The sequence below is a fragment of the Pseudonaja textilis genome, chromosome 3 (genome assembly GCF_049901715.1).
Source record: "Pseudonaja textilis isolate UNSWEBS1 chromosome 3, rPseTex1.2, whole genome shotgun sequence".
Taxonomy (NCBI): domain Eukaryota; kingdom Metazoa; phylum Chordata; class Lepidosauria; order Squamata; family Elapidae; genus Pseudonaja; species Pseudonaja textilis.
The window spans coordinates 179,648,751-179,668,423 of record NC_141992.1 but is presented as its reverse complement, the minus strand read 5'-3'; positions in this window follow the sequence as shown (position 1 = coordinate 179,668,423).

Here is a 19,673-nt window from a genome sequence, read left to right as displayed (position 1 = left end):
AGAACACAGCCAACCCCCAAACCAATCAGAACACAGCCAAACCCCCAACCAATGAGAACACACCCCCACCCAATCAGAACACAGCCAAGCCCCCACCGAATCAAGTCACACCCCCACTAGCAGTTAAAAGGAAGAAGCAGCTGCAAGCTCACATTACTCCGAGAAGCACAAAGCTGAAGACAAAAGCCTGAAGATGATGAATGAGACTTCATCGAAACGTCGCATAGATACTTCCAATTTTATGCGGGAGAAAACCCGAATAACCAAAGATCCACATACAAATACCCATGAAAACCTCAGAAAACAAACATATATAAATATATATCTATATATACAGGTGAAACTCAAAAAATTAGAATATTGTGCAAAAGTTCATTTAGTTCAGTAGTGCAACTTAAAAGGTGAACCTAATATATGAGATAGACTCATTATATGCAAAGCAAGATAGTTCAAGCCGTGATTTGTCACAATTGTGATGATTATGGCTTACAGCTCATGAAAACTCCAAATTCACAATCTCAGAAAATTAGAATATTACATGTAATTAATAAAACAAGGATTGTACATAGAACAATATCGGACCTCGGAAAAGTATAAGCATGCATATGTACTCAGTACTTGGTTTAGGCCCCTTTTGCAGCAATCAGTGCGGCGTGGCATGGAAGCTATCAGCCTGTGACACTGCTGAGGTGTTATGGAAGACCAGGATGCTTCAATAGTGGCCTTCAGCTCTTCTGCATTGTTTGGTCTCATGTCTCTCATCTTTCTCTTGGCAATGCTCCATAGATTCTCTATGGGGTTCAGGTCAGGTGAGCTTGCTGGCCAATCAAGCACAGTAATCCCACAGTCATTGAACCAGGTTTTGATGCTTTTGGCAGTGTGGGCAGGTGCCAAGTCCTGCTGGAAAATGAAGTCAGTATCCCCATAAAGCTCGTCTGTGGAAGGAAGCATGAAGTGATCCAAAATCTCCTGGTAGACAGCTGCTTTGACCCTGGACTTAATGCAGCACAGTAGACCAACACCAGCAGATGACATGGCTCCCCAAATCAACACAGACTGTGGAAACTTCACACTGGACTTCAAGCATCTTACAATGTGTGCCTCTCCATTCTTCCTCCAGACTCTGGGTCCTTGGTTTCCAAATGAGATGAATTTTCTGATGATTTTCTCATCAGAAGAGTACTTTGGACCACTGAGCAACAGACCAATTTTTTTTCTTTAGCCCAGGTAAGACGCTTCTGACGTTGTATGTTGTTCAGAAGCCATAACAAGAGGAATACGACATTTGAAGTCCATGTCCATGATCTGTCTCTGTGTGGTGGCTCTTGATGCACTGACTCCAGCCTCAGTCCACTCCTTGTGAAAGTCCTCAGAACTTTTCAATGGCCTTTTCCAGACAATCCTCTCCAAGCTGCGGTCATCCCTGCTGTTTGTGCACCTTTTTCTTCCACACTTTTCCCTTCCACATAACTTTCTATTAATGTGCTTTGATATAGCACTTTGGGAACATCTAACTTTGTTTGCAATTACCTTTTGAGGCTTTCCCTCCTTATGGAGGGTGTCAATCATGGTTTTCTGCACAACTGTCAGGCCAGCAGTCTTTCCGATGATTGTGATTCCTACTGAACCAGACTGAGAGACCATTTAAAGGCTCAGGAACCCTTTGCAGGTGTTATGGCATAATTAGCTGATTAGAGTGGGACACTTTGATCCTAGAATATTGAACCTTTTCACAATATTCTAATTTTCTGAGATTGTGGATTTGGAGTTTTCATGAGCTGTAAGCCATAATCATCTCTATTATGACACATCACGGCTTGAACTATGTTGCTTTGCATGTAATAAGTTTATCTCATATATTAGTTTTACCTTTTAAGTTGCATTACTGACATAAATAAACTTTTGCACAATATTCTAATTTTTCGAGTTTCACCTGTATATATGTTTGGTATTCAGCTTTGTTCGGGTGACGAACACAGACGAACACCATACAGAAGCCTGATGATGGCAGATGAGAGTCTGCCGAAACGTTGCTACAACTTTAAAAGCACAACTATAATGATGTGGGAAAATACCTGAACAAAGCTGAATACCATACATATAAATACCCACGAAAATTTAAAAAAAATACACACACACACACACACACACACACACACACATATATACACACACACACACACACATATATATACACATCTATCTATCTATCTATCTATCTATCTATCTATCTATCTATCTATAATCATTGTTAATCATTTATTTGACTATAACTATTATTCCATCATTTTATGCGAGATATTCAACATCTTAGATTAAATTATATTATAACATTCCTTACCTCATCATAAATCCATCCAATAATAATACATCGGTATGTTGTATTTTCTATAATTTTATTATCCGTATATTATAAAATTATCTAAAATATTTCATTTCCATATTTTTATCTAATCATTGATAATATATATCCTATATCTTGTAATATTGTTTGTCTTCTTGTTCTCTAATTTCAAAAGTTAATTTAGTCATTTCAGCACATTCCACTATTTTCTTAATAACTTCTTCCTGCATTGGTATTTTCTCATTTTTCCAATTTTTAGCAAATACAGTTCTAGCCGCTGTTAGCATATTTACAATCAAGTATTTCAATTCTCTACTGTATACTTCTGGTAAAATACCCAATAAAAATATCTCTGGTTTAAATTCTATATTGTTTTTTGTCATTTTTTCCAACCATGTGTGGATTTTAGTCCAGTATCTTTTAGCCTCTGCACATGTTCACCACATATGGTAAAATGAACCAGGTATCTGATGACATTTCCAGCACTTTTCTGATTTATTCTTGAACATTCTTCTGATTTATTCTTGAACTATTCTCGTTGGTGTAAGTGCCACCTGTAAAACATCTTATACAAATTTTCTTTGTATGCTATTGACATTGTCATTTTATAATTTTGAGATCACAATTTTGCCATTTCTCTAAGTCAGTCCCATATCCAAAATTTTCCACCCAAGCAATCATTGTTTCTTTAACTTGCTCTTCTTCTAGATTAACCTCTAATAAGTATCCATATAGTTTTTTAAATCACCTTTTCATTAGTACCTGTCAAAATTTTATCTAAGTCAGATAATTTATCATAGAAACCTTCTGTTTTAAAATCTTTATCGTAGCTAGAATGTATTTGTGCATATAAAAACCAATGTGTTTTTCTGTTTCTAAATGGAAAATAACAATGCCACAGATTATCAACAGTTAAAATCATATTTTGACCACAAAAAAGAGATCCTGGTTGTTAAAATGAAATGTTAGAAAAATAAAATGCATCTATATTTTGAACAGTATTATTTAAAGGTGTGGAAAATTGTGGCTGAAACATTAACACAATAATGGACATAACAACTCCTACAAATATTTGTCAATTTATTCAAATCTGCTCAGAAATGCCTAGCTAAAATACTGTTTGTATGAATAAATGATTACATTCATCTGTAGGAACAACTGTTGTAATACTGAATATGGATGTAACATATATTATATTATACATAAACATACACACAAAGCCATGCTCCCTCCCTCCCATTTTTAAGTGTTTATTGTTATTTTAAATTGTTTTGTTTTGTTTTTTTCCTGGTGCTTTGTCTGGATTACACATTTCCAAAATCACCGTGTCTGTTTAAGGAATTTGCTAACTATTATGTGGGCACTGTGGGTATTATGGAGATTATTATGAAGATTTATTCAGAAATTTAGTTCTTAATCTGCAAATGATCAGAATGGTCCTCTGTGATTATTCTATACTTAGGGATTTTTTATAAAAGCATTTATAAATAGATAAACCCAAAGTTAAATTACTAAATATTAAGAAAATAAATTAGGAGAAGTATATATTCTTTTGCCTTTTTAAAAAAATGCATGTTAAATACATGTCATCCATCCAAAAAAAATAACTCATATAAAAGTGGCAGCAGGAGGTGGGTGACTAAAACATTACAGAAATATTACTTCAATTAAATGCATAAAAATATTTCATTTTGCCTGTGGACTGCTAAAATAAAAGATAGACAAATAATGTCTATATGCTGCCAGTTTACCACAGCCAGACTACACGAAGTTTTAGTTGAATTGCAAATTGTGGCTTCCATAAATTTAAAAATGGTGCTCAAAGAGTTATCTTTCCAAATCTTTTGAATCTGGAATAACAAGTCCTACTCTTTATTGAAATAGCTAAAAAATATCCACTCTTGAAGTATGAAATAGAATTCTACGCAATGAGTTTAACTGGAGAAATAAACTCCAAATGAGAAGGTAAGCATATTTTAAAAACAAGTTTAGCTCATGAATGTGTAAATGTCTAATTAAGTTATTGACACATTTATTGGTAGAAATATGAGATGGCTTTGTTCTAATGGGATGGCCCTGCCATTTCTAACCATGTTCCTTCCCTAGTGATGTATCAGGGTCAATTTATCTCATCTCTAACTTTGGCATACTCAAATAAATGTAACAAGTGACACAATATTTATAAAAATATATGCTGATAGCAGCAATGTTTTTTTTTTTTTAATGCTCCGCTTACAGAGTAATTTTTCAAAGCAAAGACTCTCTGGATAGAACTAAATTGTTTCTGTCGCTCAATATAATGGATCATTTTTATACCGGTCTTGAAAAATTAAATCCAACATATTTTTCTTGAACAGGTATCCCTGACTTACAACTGCAATAGACCTGGAATGAAAGTTACAATTCATTTTGGTCATAAGTCAAGGCATCACATGATTGGATTTGAAGTTATGGATGTTTTTATGATGGACATTAAGTGAATTTAATAGAAATATATTAGAATAGAATAACAGAGTTGGAAGGACCTTGGACGTCTTCTAGTCAACCCCCCCTGCTTAAGCAGGAAACCCTAGACCACTTCAGACAAATGGTTATCCAACCTCTTCTTAAAAACTTCCAGGGTTGGAGCATTCACACCTTCTGGAGGCAAATTGTTCCACTGATTAATTGTTCTAACTGCCAGGAAATTTCACCTTAGTTCTAAGTTGCTTCTCTCCTTGATTAGTTTCCACCCATTGCTTCTTGTCCTGCCCTCAGGTGCTTTGGAGAATAGCTTGACTCTGTCTTCTTTGGAGCAGCCCCTGAGATATCAGAACACTGCTACCATGTTACCCCTAGTCCTTCTTTTCATCAAACTTGACATACTCAATTCCAGTAACCGTTCTTCAGAAGTTTTAGCCTCCGGTACCCTAATCATCTTTCTTGCTCTTCTCTGCACTCTTTCTAGAGTCTCAATATCTTAAATGAAGCTTAAGTGAATCCATGTTTTCTAATAAATGTTTCTACTAGAAATCAAAAGTTAATGCCAGAAACCAGTGAAAAACATTGCAAATTTTAGTTGCATGACTGTGGGATGCTGCAATGGCTGTAAAGATGAATCTGTTGCCAAACATCCAATGTGTGATCAGATGACCATAGATGTGTGTGTAACTTTCATAACTCTAAAAATGGATTGTAAGTAGCTCTGAGGCAGTCTGTCATAACTTTTTACTTTAATTAAGTGACTGGTCCAAGTCAAGGATTACCTGTAAGTCTTTTGCTGATGTCAATAGAAATTCTCTTTGTATGTTGGCTCAAGGCTCAATCTTTTAATTTAACATTTTTTTAAAACTTAAGCTCTATGTCAAAATCCTTTCCTGGAGTACTTCCATTCCCCAAAATGAGATGACTTGTGATAAGGAATTGGTGCTCAGGTTGATGGCCCTTTGTTGTTTCTATTTCTTCCTTATCCTATACTTTCTATTCTGCCAGGCAATGCTATTTTTTTCTTGGGCTTTTCCAGCTATTTTATTTGATCATAGTGCTGTTGATTCCTGCCCCCATATTTAGTAAGGCTGCACAACTGTCCTGGGGCAGATGTCATGTGTGCATGTCTGTGGAAGCTCAGATGCCATGGGGAGTCTTTTGAAAGGACCTGATGCTGTAACCCTCAGTGGTAGATTTGCTGAGGCATTGAGGTTGTTTCACAAATTTCCCTACCCTTCACAGGGCCTTCATAGCTAAACTGTTGCTTAATTTAAATGTATTTGTAATTGTTTTTGCCACTGTTATATGTGGAAATTATATATTGTAAGTTACACCTGAGAAAATGAAGAACAGAAGAGAATCCATATTTATCCAATATATGACCTGTACAATGATTACCAGACAGTTATAAAACTGTATCTAGCAAACGTATTATGTTTTGTAACTTGTTATGTTTTAAAAGTAAAATGTCATGTTCTTGGCTGGTGGGGGTTTGTAATCTTGGCTTGAAGATAATGTGAGAGATGCTAGGTCATTCTGACCCAATGGAAGCCTGTTAATGATCCATTGTGTTTAGATGGACATATCAGGAAGACATGGTCATGAGAAGAAGGTAGTTTCTCAGAGAAGATGGTCTGAGTGGAGTAAGGATGGAAAAGTACCCAGGAAAGCCCCTAAAACCCCCGAGTAAGCTTAACAGGAAGGATTATGTAATCCTCTGAATATGATATTCTATAAAAGCAGCAATCATTTTAAGGGTGGTGTTTTCGTCTCCTACTTGTTAGGGAGATGGGGTCCTATTCACATATTTGCAAATATTCTGAATAAACAAAAAGTTTTGTAGTTTCCTTGGTTGTCAAATCTGTTTTTTATGGTGAATCTCACAGCCACAACTTTTAGTTTGTAATGTTAATTATTGTTCTAGACCAGGGTGTCAAACTCAATTTCATTGAGGGCCAGGTCAGCATTATGGTTGGCCTCTAAGGGCCAGGTGGGCCCTTTGAGAATGAAGTCAACCTACAGGGCAAGACGATCCCCAGGAATGCCAGGCCCTGTGTGCTTGCCACCTCTGTGCACTTAGCTGGGGTGTAGGGCAGGAATGGTCCCCTTCTGGCTCCAGGCTGGCCTTACAGATCTAATTGCGTTCTGGTCTGGTATGGCCACCGCCAGGTTGTAGATGAGCATCCAATTGGGCTGGGCTGGGCTGAGGCATCACGGGTTGGTCCTTTGCTGTTTCCATGGCAGCTATGCAGACCAGATCTAACCACATTGTGGGCTGCATCTGGCCCTTGGGCCTTGAGTTTGACACCCCACTTTAGACATTTGGAATTATGATACATTTGAACAATGAAGTTATTTATGTGCATCACAAAAGTAAAAAAAAGCAACTGGAACTTCTATTGCACTGTCACAATCATTATTTTGACTGTTTCAATTATATACGGTAGACACTTTATTTCTATTTTAAAAGTAGATTGTTACAACTAAAAAATAAAAATGGTACAATGTCAGTAACACACATCTCGAGCAATAAGAACTCTATGGCACCTTACAGAATTGATGATGGTATAATTCTTAATTATATTGAGTAGGTAATCCATCAACATCTTACTGAGTAAACCTACACCTACATTCTGCCCAAAATACGAACCAGATTAAAAAAACAATCCAGGTTAATAAAAAAAACCTGCCACCTAATTCTTTTCTACATTTATGTTTCCTTGGAGAACCACAGGCTAGTCTCACATTTATGAGCTACAGAAATCTTTTTCCTACTGAATAGTTGGGCTATGCAAACAGTTCAAACAGATGATAGGGATAATCATATATTTAGAGAACCAGTTTAATTGTGATAGCTAATCTCTTTTATAGTTTTTAAGGATTCCATGAATACAATCCTAGGACATTCTGCACAGCAAAAGTTATATGGCAGAGTTAACAGAGAAAGCAACATGTCTTGTACTAAGTTGGAAAGTTGCTTCAAATCAGCAATTAGTGATGAGGTTCTATCTCCTTGTAACCTCATAGATAGTGTTTTGATTAATGGTTCTCAGCAGGCTTCATATTGGTCAAGGTTAAACAAGCAAATGCTTCTGAAGAGATTAGCTCAAACTGAATATTTACTCAGTGAGATGTAGATGGATCACCCACTCCCTATAATTAAGAATTATACCATCATCAATTCCGTAAGGTGTCATAGAGTTTTTTCAGCTTGAGACTGTGCATTACTGATATTGTACCACTTTTATTTGTCAATAGTGAAATCTGCATAAATCCCAGATTAAAAAGAACATTGGCTTCAGTTTCAGATTTTAGTTTTGATAACTACAGTCCCAGGTCTTGATATTGTGGGTTTTTATACCATGAGATTGCGTTCCTTACATTCTCTCCTCACTTGATCAGAAACCATTTACAGTAACCTTGTAGCATGCCAGCTCTACTACTGGATAAAATTAATGAATTCCTGCTGTGTTTGACCTGAGTATAGTTTTTGATTGATACACTCATCTTGATATATAGTCCCCAATTTACCTACTTCTGTCTGGGTCACAGTTCACTCTTCATAAATCTTTATAGCATTCTTCATTTCCAACTTTGTGATTTAATCAGGGCTCCAAGACCAGATTTTTTCCCCTGTTCTCATTGAAATAACTTTGTTCCCTTTTACGACTAAATACATTTCTTCCTGATGTGGGCAATAATAAAACAAACAAACTTTACAGTTTTTAAGTAGTTAGAACTCTAAGAGGTCAACGCCTTAAGAGAACACCAAATGTTACAAAGTTTTAGCATATTTGCTTGAAATTTCACAAGATTTCAAACCAAAAATTCGTGAACTGTTAGCTTTTTTTTCAATTTAATGTTAAGATACCACAGAGCCACCATCTTAGCACAGTTGATCCTTGTTTAATTTCTTGTTTCTTAAAATATTTCTGTGTTAATATAATATGTACACATAGGAAAGTGTTGAGATTTGCTGTTCTAAAGTACACGTCTTTTCAGCACAATTAGCTTCTTTCCTTGTTTATAATTCGGTAATGTAAAAACTAATGAGCTTCAAATTATAAACCAGGAGGCTATTGCAGATCTTTTAAAAAAGATATTTCATTGATAGGAAAAGATTGCTTATTCATCTCTGAGGGAAATGGGCCATTCGGAATTGTGAAAAATAAAATAAATAAATCATCTCTTGGATACAGCAATTTTCATTTAAGCATTTTTATAGTGACATTTTCAGATAATCAGAAAATAGCTGTAATAATATCATTGATTTCATCTTTTAAAAAATCAATCAATCAAAGGAATTAGTGCCTTTGGCATCTATAGTTGGTGTAGAAGTTCATCTTCTGCCAGAATTTACAGACAGCTGATGAGGGCTAATTTTTTCTTTATTAATAGAACCCAACGCCTCCAAAATTGTGTGGACTATGTGTAAGGGTGCATACTGTTCTTTTCAGATAACTTATCCCACATGAGCAAAAGGAAGAGAGTGGAATTCTACTGCCTAAACATCTTTATGCTTCATTAAACTCTGTATGGGATCCATACATCTAAGCAGCATAATTTTCACTCTCTTCTTTTAAAATATTTACTGACACTGAGTGAGATACATGCAACTGATGCGTAGTGAGCCTCTAAAATCAGATTCCAGATTAGCACTGTTTTGTATGAGTATGTAAAAATTTAATATGAAAATATATTGAATCAATCTTTGAAGTTACCAAAACAGCCAACTCTTATGTGATTTTAGCATTCTTGTACAATACAATATTCTTTATTGGCCAAGTATGATTGGACACACAAGGAATTTGTCTCCAATGCATAATGTACATACAATTACGTACATGCAAACAACAATAATCTTACTATACCAACAGTAGAAGGTAACAGAAAACATTAGAGGGATAATAGAAATATAGCCCTACTACATGGGCAAATATCCTTTGTCATAAGACAGTACTGTGGGAATTAGGTGTTCAACAGGGTGATGGCCAAAGGGAAAAAACCGTCTTTGTGTCTAGTTGATTTGGCATAAAATGCCCTACAGTGGCATCCAGGGGGAAGGAGCTGAAACAATTTATGTCTGGGAAGTGGGGAGTCTGTAGGTATTTTTTCAGCCCTCTTTCTGGTTCATGCACAGTCTTCAGTGGAAAGCAGTCTAAATGCAATTGAATGAGATCACTCAAGATTTTGCAGTAAATCTCACAAGATTTCAGTGTTTAGGTAGGACAACAGTCTCCAACCAGAGGTGGGATTCTACCAGTTTGCACCTATTCATTAGAACCAGTTGTTAACATTGTAAGCAATTTGGAGAACCGGTTGTTTGAAGAAATTACTGGCCTAATCCTGTAAGGAAGGCAGGTTCTCATGTTGCTCACAGAAACTGCCTTTCCGTTAACCCTTATTCCATTCTTGGCAGGACTAGACTTCCTGTCTCAGGAACTCTGGAGTTTTTCCCCCTCCTTTGCTGGTACTTTGCTTGTGTGGAGTGACCATTCAAAGTTACAATGGCACTGAAAAAAGTGACTTATGACCATTTTTCACACTTACAACTGTTGCAGCATCCCCACAGTCTTGAGAGGTCAGGCGAGGAGATACGTGTCTCGATGTGAGTGATATTGAGTTGGCCACACGCAGCCAATAACATGACCACCAAGCCATGTCCACCTAATCACATGCCCACCAAGCCATGCCCACCACCTAATCCAGGCCCACAGAACCAGTTAAAAAATTTGAATCCCACCCTTGTCTCCAACCCTTCTGGCTCAGCGGACTGGCAATGTTTTGGCAGCGTTGGCAGTGGGAGAGAGAAAAAGGATGGATTCGCTTGCATGTGCATGTCACGTTCAGAAATATAGCTTCGCATGCACATGCTAACCCACCACTTCTGCAGCCTAATTCTAAACAGGCTGAGGCTCAGCACTAGGCCATGGACCTGGGGTTGGGGAGGCCTGATGTAGGAGTTATCAATGTAAATGCAGGAACGTCACAATATTCAACAATCCTATGTGGATTGAGGCATCTTAAGAGGGACATGAATCCGCACCAAGTTATGAGAATGGAACCAGCAAATATTATTAATCAGTGCATGACATCCTTAATGTAACTAATGTAAGGCAATTATATTTAGAAGAGGATTACATCTTTAAAAAATATATTTTCTTTGCACATGGGCTACTGGTGGTAACCTAATGTTTATATTTTGCATTTGTGTTTTTCATTGTGGCAAGGCAGCTTTGGCTTAAGATACATTTTGCAATCAGTACAATCATATGGTACATAATTTTGGCATCTTTCCTTCTTCCAGATGGCAGAGATGAATAAATATTGTGACATTTTCCTTTAAAATAAATTTAATTGTGGTTCTCTTATTTTTCCTCTTTGTTACATGTGTATTTTAAAAGTCATGTCCTAAAAAAAAAAATCCGGCTCCATGTATATGTGTGTAATAACTGCTTTGCAATTGCTATTTACTCCTAACCAAAATGAGAATAGGAAAACCTTTGTAGGAATAGATGCTGGATTCTAAATACCAAGGCTACTAGTAGGTACAAACAATAATATCAAGATGCAATTGGTGTATTAAAATATATCACCCATCTGTTGGAAATGTACCCAAGAATATGGATCATATTACCATGTATGGTGGAAATGTAGAAAAACCCAACAGTTTTGGCATAGAATTCAGAGGTGGTCTGAGGATATGAAGGACAAAAAGTGGAATATAAACTGGAATTTTTCTTACTCGGAATCATTCATCCATTGAGGGGAATGGAGAGATTTATAGGTAACCCTTGACTTATGACTAAAGTTATGATGGACTCAAAAAAGCTGCTTATGGCTCACGTTCAAAGTGTTGACCACTTCCCCCCTCATGTGACTGCATTTTGGATGTTTGGCAACTGGTCCACATTTATTATTCATTGCAGCATCTAATGGTCATGGAAGGCAATTTACAACATTTTTGCTAGAAACTGGTGTTTATGTCCAGTTTCTGGCCAAAAGAAAAGCTTCATAACTAACAACGAGTTTGTTCAATGACTGTTATATTCATTTTATGACCGCCACATTTGCTCTACAACAATAAACACTGAATATGGAAGAACCATAACAAGTGGGGAAAAAATAAGTATAAATTGAGAAATTAGTATTATGCATATTGATACATAAAAGAATATATTATAATTATAATGAGTATATTAAGGGTAGAAGTTGGGAGATAAAAACTATATATATGTAATTGTATTATTATGGTTAGCAGTATGTAAAAATGTATTGACTAGTCATTACAATGTCCACAGAATATGTTGGTTGTTAAAGAAAAAACTTCAAATAAAACATACAAACAACAACAATGAATACTGCAAACAAGTTCATAAAATTGGACATAATCATGTGATGACCTGCTTAACAATCACATGACTTACAACCAAAATTGTATGCTCAATTATGGTCCTAAATCAAGGACTACCTATGAGGGGTATATATACCCCTTATATTTTTATATTATATTTTTATAGGGGCACAGGACACAGTGGTTCAGTGGCTAAGATGCTGAGCTTGTTGATCAGAAAGGTCTGCAATTCGGCGGTTCGAATCCCTAGCACTGCGTAACAGAATAACCTCCCGTTACTTGTCCCAGTTTCTGCCAACCTTGCAGTTCGAAAGCATGTAAAAATGCAAGTAGAAAAATAGAGACTACTTTGGTGGGAAGGTAACAGCATTCCATGTGCCTTTGGCGTTTAAGCATGCTGGCTACATGACCATGAAGACATCTTCGGACAGAGCTGGCTTTTCAGCATTGTAATGGAGATGAGCACTGCCCTCTAGAGCTGGAAACAACTAGCACATATGTCAGAGGGGAACCTTTACCTTTACCTTATAAGGGGTATAAAAGGTGCTTGAATCAGAAGCTTTGAATTAGTTCTTAGATGCTATGAATAGATTTTGTCTGTATATGAACAATCATATAATCACTGCATATTTCAAAAGATTAAGTTGAAACTCTTTCGAGTGAGTTCAGCCATTGGTTTAATTCAGTGGTTCTCAACCTCAGTGGTCTATGGACTCCTGGGAGGACTGAAATGTGGATCCATGACAGAGTATCCACGAAGCCTTGCGGGAATATTATGATTTAAGCCATGAGATAATCCTTGGCCATGATCTGTGACCACAAAAAGTATTTAAAGAGGATCCATGGTGAAGAAAAGGTTGGGAACCTTTTATTTAGTTCAATGTTTCTTAAAGTGGGGGTTTAAAGACTCCTGGCTCCCCAAAGACCTTCTCAGGCATCCATGAAATCCAAATGTAATATTTGGCAGATACTGAAAATATTTGAAAAAAAATTAAAATAATGACAAACTTCTCATCATTTTTATCTGTTAATAAATGTATTCATTTATTCAAATATAGGTTTCTAGGTAAAATATCCACCTTAATACTTAATGTCTAATGGGTTTAATATTGCTATTTTTACCCGATTCAATAAACAAATATTCTATGAATATTCTATGAATTTAATTTTAATTTAATTAATTAATTTATTTTAAAAAATGATAAGTACAATCTATATAAAGTAACTGATATAAGCAAAAGCTCTTTTTAAAGTGGGAAAAGATTCTGTGAGAAAAACCTTTAAAGAAACACTAATCTACTTACTATTGCTTACACTCTTCAGCCTTACCACTCTGTGGTTTAGATAGGAGCCTTTTCAATCCTATGTATATATACACACACTTATATATGCCAGGCCGTGTTGCAATTGTCTACATGCAAAATATACATTTGATAATTGAACTTGTCCATAAAGAGGGCAGGAAAATAATGAATTGAAAACATTTTTGTGGATGGAAAGGAATTGGACCTTCTGAGTGCTACTATTTGTTCTCTAAATATTACATCATGTTTAGTTTAGCTTTAGCTATTTTACTGTATTTATTCTGTGCTCTGTCCTTTATTTTGTCTCCTGCCCTTTTCGGGGACAGTGGCAGATCTTTGTTGAAATTGCTTTAACTCTTCCTGAACTGCCAACTGGGACAGGCTTGACCAAAGCATAAATAACACTGCCATCCCATGCATACTTTCCTGGGAGTAAACCCCACTAAACAAAATATAAATGATTTCTAAGTAAACAGATATAGCTCATGAGGTAAAACATAAATATATGTTACATCATTCCCTCATTAATTTTGGACTCTCAATACAAGGAAATGGATAAATGGCAGTCTTACGGTTTTTGTTGAACCTTTGATTTAATTTTAAAAATTATTTGAAAAAGATTTATTCAGAACTATATCAAGATTAATTTGTTCCATTAACTGTAGCAATATGGCTAATGGAAAAACAGAGTCTATGAGAAGAGAAAGGAGAGAGAGGGAAATATCAGAAAGTGAAAGAATCTGAAACAGAAAAAAGTTACATCCTAAAGGAATAGGATCTTTAACATAAACATTATTCTCCACCCATATTGTAAATGGATAATGTGAATCCCACAATCCTCCTTTCCCTTTCCCTTGCAATTCAGAGCCTCCTCTGTCCATATCATAAAACACCTGGGATGGTTTCTCACTATTTGTAATTAGAATTTGAATCCTCAGTAAATTGCATAAGACTAAGATAGACATACAAGTTACACACAGACACACCCTCATGTACATCTACATATTTAAGACAAAACATACTTCAAAAATCTAAAGAAAACTTACAGATTGAACATGCCAGAGGTGGTATTCAGCAGGTTCTGACCACTTCTGGGGAAGCGGTAGCGGAAATTTTGAGTAGTTTGGAGAACCGATGGTAACCTTCCCCCCAGAGTGGGGTGGAAATGGAGATTTTGTAGTATCCTTTCTCCGCCATGCCCACCAAGCCACACCCACCAAGCCATATCATGCCACAAAGCCACGCCCTCAGAATCGGTAGTAAAAATTTTTGAATCCCACCACTGGAACATGCTCATAAATACACAAACACATATTAATGTCTAGATATGCAAGATATGCAAACAAAACACCTAAATAATCTCTAAGATGAGCCATGATTTTGCCAGAGGATCTTGGATCCCAGGGTAATATGGAGCCCATCCAGTGATTGGTTTGATTGTTGTCATTGAGGTAGAGTGAGTTGGCTTTTGTATTGGGCTTTTATTTCTGTAAGTTGCCCAGAATCTCATGAGAGAGTCAGACAGCCATGTAAATTTTCTTTAAAAAAAATAAAGTTAAAAATAATAAATATGAAGTCCATCCATAATAGAGGGGAAATAGATCTTTCCAATCTGTGTACCATACATGTTTTTCAATTATTAGAGTATTCTATACTCTATTTCTATGGTCTTCCTGTTACTGTTTCCAAGACCGCTAGATACTCCTTCAAGTTCATCTTGGTGGTCCAGAACTATCCCTCCATGCTAGCACTTTCCAGGACCTTTTCTCACATGCTTTATTGTGATAAATCTTTCATGATTGGATGACATATTCTACTCAACCTCCGGCAGCTCTTTTTCTGTTTTTCATATGACATGTATGTAGGACTCCTAAGGCCATAGTCCATCTTGAGTGTCCTTCCTTAACCACCAGAAATAGGTGCATGCCTCATCTTGTTGCAATTCTAGAAAGAGATTAAAACTTTTATCTCAACTTGCTTTTGGTTCCAACTGTCTGAATGTGGGCACGTCTCTTAGATTTTATTTGGGTTCTAACTTTGCTTTATTTATTATTATTTTTGTTTTGCCATTGAGATGATGATGGTGATGATGATAATGATGACAGTGAGTGGCTTATTGTTTGTTTTTTGATATTACACATAGTCTAGAGCTGTTTGGGGTCAGAGCTGGTTAAAAGTACCACAAAATAAGTAAACATAAATAATTAAAAGTCATTTTAATAAAGAATCAAATATGAAATTAATAATAATATAAGAAAACTAAAGAGTCTTACAGAACAAAACTATTGTGTGGAATAATTAGGATGGTATTGGAATAGAAAGCAGATCTTTCTATCAAAATAGTTTGTGCTGGCAGTTTAAATTGTTCCTGCATAGTTTATAGTGGAAATATCCCTTTTCTCTATACATGAGTCCCACATTAATAATAGTACTTGAGTGTGTCAGGCCATAACGACAACAGTAGTCAACCATCTTGTGATAGGACCATAGGGATGTTCTTAATATTTTTAAAGCATTAAAATAAACCCTAAGTAACAATGAAACAGCTCTGTTTTCGACCAATAAAAATTCTGTTAGTTTAGATTAGAATCTAAGCCACCACCTAGGGCTTCTTAATTCATCAAAAAAAATTATTTTGGTCATTTAAATAAAAGCTTTAAAAGCTTCCCAACTAATACAAGAACAAAAAAGCTACTCTCTTCAACATCCTTTCAATTACAACCTCTTCCAGTCATGCAGATAGTACAAATTATATTCCTTCCCTTCCTGTGAGTTTTCCTTTGTTTACATGCATAAAAATAAAAATAAAAACTACCCCTTTAATCATTTTGTAGGCACTTCCACTATATTCACTTAGCAGGATTAAGCAAGGGTTTGGTGTTCTCTTTGTTGTTTTGCTTCATTTCTGTTTTTGCAGTCTATCTTGTCAGGCACAAGTCTAACAAATGCAATGTTACAATGATTTTACCTGGCCACAGGAGAGAAAGGATTGACAAAAAAGTGTTAATACTTCTAAAATATGAGACTTCTATTAAGATTACAACAAAACCTAAGAGCACACAAAGAGCTTTCATACATACATATCTCATACATAACCCACAAGCTGGGTTTAAATCAATTTTGGCATTCAACACCTATTACATTAGCACACTTGTATATGAAGGACTGTCATACTCACACAAACACTTTTACATTGTCTGTCTGGAAAATAGACCACAAGGAGAGCGTGTGAAAGCCACATATCCACCTATATGAATTTTCCTATTGGGCCTTTATAGAAAAGAATAAAAATAAAACTAAACAGTTTATAACCAAGTTAGCTATGACTTTGGCCTTGGGTCTAAATCAGGGGTGGGATTCTACCAGTTTGCACCTATTCGCTAGAACTGGTTGTTAACATTCTAAGCAGTTCGGAGAACGGGTTGTTAGAAGAAATTACTGGCCTAATCCTGTAAGGAAGGCAGGAAGGAAACATTCTGGTGTTGCTTACAGAAACTGCCTCTCCGTTAACCCTTATTACCCTCTTGGCAGGACTAGACTTTCTGTCTCAGGAACTTCTCTGAAGCTTTTTCCCCTCCTTTGCTGATACTTTGCTTGTGTGGAGTGACCATTCAAAGTTACAATGGCACTGAAAAAAGTGACTTATGACCATTTTTCACACTTATGACTGTTGCAGCATCCCCACAACTATGAGAGGCCAGGCAAGGAGATGCATGCCTCGATGTGAGTGATGTTGAGTTGGCCATGCTCAGCCAGTCACATGACCACCAATCCACACCCACCAACCAATCCACACCCACAGAACCAGTTGTTAAAAAATTTGAATCCCAATCCACACCCACAGAACCAGTTGTTAAAAAATTTGAATCCCACCCCTGGTCTAAATGCATTTTTCTTTCACCACTTTATTCCCACATTACTCTAAATCAATAGCAGAAGAAACATGACTTGCTTGAGGGAAAAAAAAAGGAAAAACAAGCAAGTAAACAGCCCAACTGTAAGCCAGAAAACACTTGTTCTATGATAGCACCTGGTACAATCAGGAATTTTCAGGATGTCTTTCAAGGTAAGACAAAAGCCAAACTCTTTTGTTTCAAGGAAAGAATAAAACAACACATTTTGTTTTGAGTTTGGAACAGTTGAAATGTCTGTATTTTTGCCTAAAAGGCAACCTCTTTAGTGTAGAAATATATTGCATAATTACATGATGATTTTTAACTACAGACAATCCTTGTTTAACAATGTTAATTGAGACAAAAAAACCTCAATTGATAAGTTTACAGTCAAATGGAACTATGCTGCTTAGTGGTAGCATTTCCAACTGTCCAGGTTGCTATTATTAAGTAACGACCTCATGTGTTTCCAACTTCCTGTCAGCTTTCCCATTGACTTTGCTTGTGGGAAGCCAGCAGGGATGATTGCAAATTGTCATTAAGTAAGTGTGGGATGTTGCAATGTCATCCTTATTTTTTGGGCACCAAGCATCCAGATCATGAACTCATGACTGCAATAGTCACAAGTATGAGGTCCGGACATAACTACTGTTGGAAGAAATATCCTTCTTGGTTAAGTTGCAAATGGGGAAAAAGACACTGGATTAATGGAAGTTGCTTGGAAAGAAGGTTTAATGGTGAACAGGACCACATGCCTTGGAGCTCCTGAGTGAAAAAGGGAAGGGATACTGAGACTCCCTTGGTTTTATGTCCTCTCTCTTGAACTTCCTGGGGCACAAGAAGAATATCCTGATTGGATGCTGTCAGGGGTCATAAGCTATCTTTGTAGGTTGTATGTTTGGTTGAATCCTACTGGGTGATGTAATCTTCCCAGGTGCCATGTGGTGAGATGGGTAATCCTATCATGTCATGAGATCCATCGCTTAATCCCATCCTCCTGGAGCTGAAGGGGGGCAGGGTGCTGCAGGAAGCTGCTTTGTCTTTAAAACATGTTTCTCATCCAGGGAAATATAATATTCTGGCTTTTTAATATTCCCTAGAATATTTCATTCTTCTAGGAGAGGGGTGGGTGCTAACTTTGTACACTACCCACTGATTAGGTGCCATAATGGTTTCAAATGGTAACTGATTGAGTGGTCATTAAACAGGGACCACCGGTACAATATTTTTAGCAATTACCTGAATCTACAAATTTCTTTTTGAAATATATTGTTCACTAGATGCACAATAATATTATTTTTGAATTAATGATAGTTTTAAAGATACACAAATGTGACATACACATTCCAAATAATCTTCTGTTGATATTCATAATGAAACATTTAATTTACTTATTCTACATCTCCTATATTCTTCAGTATATAATTTAGGGCAACCTAACAGCCATTTCTAGATAGCTATTATAACTTTACTAGTTTGTAAAAACATTTTAAATCCTTTAATGGTAAAGGATTTCTAAAGCAGTTAATCCTGTCCATTTATTTCAAGATGTCAACAGGCATTTTAATTTAAATTCCATATTAGTTTTAGTATAATATACTTCATGCCTCAAATCAGATCAAATCAAATCTTTAGACCAGCCTAAGTCAGATTTTTAAAAATAGCAATCTCATTCTATTTAACCAATTTAAGACATATATTTTATTCCAAAGGTGCTTTTTTAAAGAGGCTTTTCTGACTTTTTTTTGAAGATATTTTGCTTCTCACCCAAGAAGTTTCTTCACAGTGGTCGGATTCAAATTTTTTTACTATCGTTTCTGCGGGCATGGCTTGGTGGGAATGGCTTGGTGGGTATGGCAGGGAAAGGACACTGTAAAATCCTTATTCTCTTCCTACCCCACTAACCTGCTTTCCAGCTCCGTTCTCCTGTGCAGGGCAACAAAAGAAGACCCAGCCGATCAGCTGGGACTCAGGAGGCAGAGAATAGATATGGGTGGGGCCAGTCAGAGGTGGTATTTCAAACTACTCAAAATTTCCACTAACAGTTCTCCGAACTACTCAAAATTCCCGCTACCAGTTCTCCAGAACTTGTCAGAACCTGCTGAATACCACCTCTGCTTCTTCAGTCCAGTTGCTCCCACCTTTGGGACAACCATGACCTGATGACTGAGAATCTCCATAGATGTCATATATTTTACTTTTCATACTCCATCCAAATTCTCTAACATAGAGATTATTTTTCTATTTTCAAATTTAGATTTTCTTAGATTAAAATCATAATTAGCATGCTAATACTCACTGTACCGCTCTAA